This window comes from Triticum aestivum, chromosome 5B (assembly GCF_018294505.1).
Source record: "Triticum aestivum cultivar Chinese Spring chromosome 5B, IWGSC CS RefSeq v2.1, whole genome shotgun sequence".
Lineage (NCBI taxonomy): Eukaryota > Viridiplantae > Streptophyta > Magnoliopsida > Poales > Poaceae > Triticum > Triticum aestivum.
Window position 1 is genome coordinate 68,392,589 of NC_057807.1, and position 3,882 is coordinate 68,396,470.

Genomic DNA, 3,882 nt, shown 5'->3' on the forward strand with positions numbered 1-3,882 from the left:
TGTGTCGGATGATCAGACTGGTCGAACATGATAGCGGTCTGAGACCATTTCAGATAACTAGGTGTCGCTGGAGCAACCATATTCACCTCACGGTTGATAACTTTCAATCGACTTTTGCTCTCAACATCAGCAAAAATCATCAAGGTGGAATTGACATGGGGGTATCCTCCATCACTGTCCTTTTTGTCCTCAACCTTGTCCGACTCCTTCTCCTTATCCTTGGGCTGTTTCCCCTGAAATTGCTGGATTAAGAGTCGGCACTGGCGAGTGGTATGTTTCGGGTAGATGAAGTTGCCCTCTTCGTCTTTCTTTGTGTGGATGTGGCATGGCAAATCCATCACGTCGTTTCCTTCCTTGTCCTTCACCTTCTTGGGGTTCCAAGATCCTTTGGGCTTCCCTTTAAACTTGCCCTGAGTCACGGCCAAGGCTTCTCCAGGAGCAGCTGGCTCGGCTTTCCGCTTCTGCTTCCGACTGGAGTTCCCTCCTCCGGTTTCATGGGCAGTCGGCTTGTACTTACCACTCCGGAGCCGATCCTCTTCTTCACCATTGGCATATTTGGTGGCAATCTCCATCATTCGACTCAGAGTCATGTCTCCGGTCCGACCGAACTTCAAACTTAACTCCCTGTTCTTAATGCCTTCTTTGAAGGCACAGACTGCTTGGTGATCAGATACATTCTAGACCGTGTGATGCAATGTGATCCACCTCTGGATGTAATCCCTCAGGGTCTCATTCGACTTTTGCACACAAACCTGCAGCTCCGTCAACCCTGCTGGTCGCTTGCAAGTCCCTTCAAATGTCCTGACAAACACTTGGGCAAGATCTTCCCAAGTGTAAATGCTGCTAGGTGCCAACTAATTCAGCCATGCTCTGGCCGAGCCCTCCAACATGGGAGGTAGGTGTTTCATGGCCACCTCATCATTGCTGCCGCCAATCTGAACAGCCACTTAGTAGTCCTCAAGCCAAGTGTCGGGCTTGGATTCACCAGTGAACTTACTAACTCCAGTCGCCAACCTGAAGTTGGGAGGAATCACTGCGGCTCTGATGGCTGTGCTAAAACACTCTGGTCCTGAGACATGAACTCGGCTGCTGGTGGGCACATCTCTGTCATGGCCTTCTCGGTGAGCTCTGTTCCGGTCGACCAGACCTTGCACGATAATGGATTCGCTCAAAGCCTGGTTCTCTGGGTCGACTGGAACCTTCGCCAACACTGTGCTGGCTTCTGTCATCTTGCTGTCGAGGGGCGTATGACCCACCCCTTGGGGGAGGAGTGGGCACTCGACGCCGATCATCGCGATCGAATCGGTCATCATACTGATCATGCCGACCTCCACGTCCCTCACGCCGCGGGGGCGATCTTGGGCTATGGGCCGACTAAACTGTATTCGCAGCGACGGATCTGCTTTGAATCCGGTTTCGCGACTGCGATACAGCTAAATTCTGATCTCCCGCTGCCCGGAGCAAATCTCTGATCTGCATCAAGCCTCTGCCAGCCTCTGACTGGGAGGGCTGAATTGACTCTGCTATTCGGTCTGCAGCCGCTAAATTCTGAATCAGAGTTCGATATACCTGAGTCGGTGGTGGAAAGAGTTGACGTCAACTGGAGTCTGGAATTCGCTGCCGCGCGCGCTCGTCGAGTGCTCGCTGGAGGTTCTCCAGTCGAGTGCGCTCAGCCAAGTTGGCCAAACGCGCGTCCTCCAAGGCACGAGCCTCGGGGGTCTCTCCTACGATAGGAGTATGCAGAGCATCCATGTTCCGGCGGCGAAGATCTTCCTTTTGCCGCGAAGTGAGTGGCTCGGGTTGATACTCCTCGTGGACCTGCGCTGGGTCGCCTCCGCCGTCCCCTCCGTCGGTGCGGGGGAAGCCGGGAGGACTACGCGGTCCATTGACCATCAGGACCTCCGCCGCTGGATCACTGCTGTCACACTCAGATGCAGTCTCTACGGAGCCAGTCGACAGATCGAACAGGCCGTAGAGAGATTTGTCGGGCTCTATCACCGTGACTTGGGGGTGGCCGACTGGCGGGCCACTGCGTGTCTCACCCACCGCTGAAGTGTCGACCGACCAGAGCACTTGCGCTGGCGAGAGACAGGAAGGGAGGACGATGCAGGGGTCGACCGATACGGGGCGGATGGTTGTCGCAGCAGGACGCCGTGAACACATGCGCGAAAGTGTGCCACCCCGTGGATTGGAAGCGCGTCGATGTCAAGTGGAGCCTCCTGGAGCCAAGCGGAGTCGTCAGCGATGAACGTGAGCGCGCCGAGACGGATCTCGCGGCCCTCAACCAAAACTCCGCCAGAAACGATGGTGAAGGCGATCGGAACAATTGCAACTTCTCCAATAAGTCACTAAGACACCTGCCCCACAGTGGGCGCCAACTGTCGTGGTACTAAGACTGACAGTAGAATAGGGGGGTAGGTATGGAGAGGCAAGATCCTAGCTATGGAGTAGTTGTATACGCAAGGGGTTTACGAGTTCATGCCCTTCTCGGAGGAAGTAACAGCCCTACGTCTCGGAGCCCGGAGGCGGTCGACTGGATTATATGCGTATGAGTTACAAGGGTGCGAACCCTTCTGCCTGTGGAGGGGGTGGCTTATATAGAATGCGTCAGGACCCCAGCCAGCCCACGTAGCGGAGGGTTCAATGTACATAAAGGCTTGGCGTTACAGCTAACGCCCTACATAAAGTAATATCATGGCCATAAAGACTACTTAATAATAGACCGTTTGGGTGCAGAATGACCGTAGATCTCCTGGTAGTCGAGTGAGTCTTCATGGTCGAGTGTCTTCGAGTCCGTCGAGTGGAATCCTTCCAGGTCGACTGAAAGGCAGTTTCTTCTAAAGATGTCCTTGGGGAGGGTACCTTGGACAGGTCCATGACCCTACCCTAGGTACATGGCTTCATCACTAATCTCTCTCGAGAGGGCTGATCTGGAGTCCGTTCGGGGCTCCGGAGAGGGGGATTCGTCGCCGTCGTCATCCTCAACCATCCTCCATCACCAATTTCATGATGCTCACCGCCGTGCGTGAGTAATTCCATCATAGGCTTGCTGGACGGTGATGGGTTGGATGAGATTTATCATGTAATTGAGTTAGTTTTGTTAGGGTTTGATCCCTAGTATCCACTATGTTCTGAGATTGACGTTGCTATGACTTTGCTATGCTTAATGCTTGTCACTAGGCCCCGAGTGCCATGATTTCAGATCTGAACCTATTATGTTTTCATGAATATATGTGAGTTCTTGATCCTATCTTGCAAGTCTATAGTCACCTACTATGTGTTATGATCCGGCAACCCCGAAGTGACAATAATCGGGACCACTCCCGGTGATGACCATAGTTTGAGGAGTTCATGTATTAACTATGTGCTAATGCTTTGTTCCGGTTCTCTATTAAAAGGAGGCCTTAATATCCCTTAGTTTCCAATAGGACCCCTCTGCCACGGGAGGGTAGGACAAAAGATGCCATGCAAGTTCTTTTCCATAAGCACGTATGACTATATACGGAATACATGCCTACATTACATTGATGAACTGGAGCTAGTTCTGTGTCACCCTATGTTATGACTGTTACATGACGAACCGCATCCGGCATAATTATCCATCACTAATCCGGTGCCTACGAGTTTTCCATATACTGGTTCTCGCTTATTTACTTTTCCGTTGCTACTGTTACAATCACTACAAAATACCAAAAACATTACTTTTGCTGTCTTTGCTTTTGTTACTATTACCACCACTATCATATTACTTTGCTACTAAACACTTTGCTGCAGATACTAAGTTTCCAGTTGTGGTTGAATTGACAACTCAGCTGCTAATACGTGAGAATATTCTTTGGCTCCCCTTGTGTCTAATCAATAAATTTGGGTTGAATACTCTAC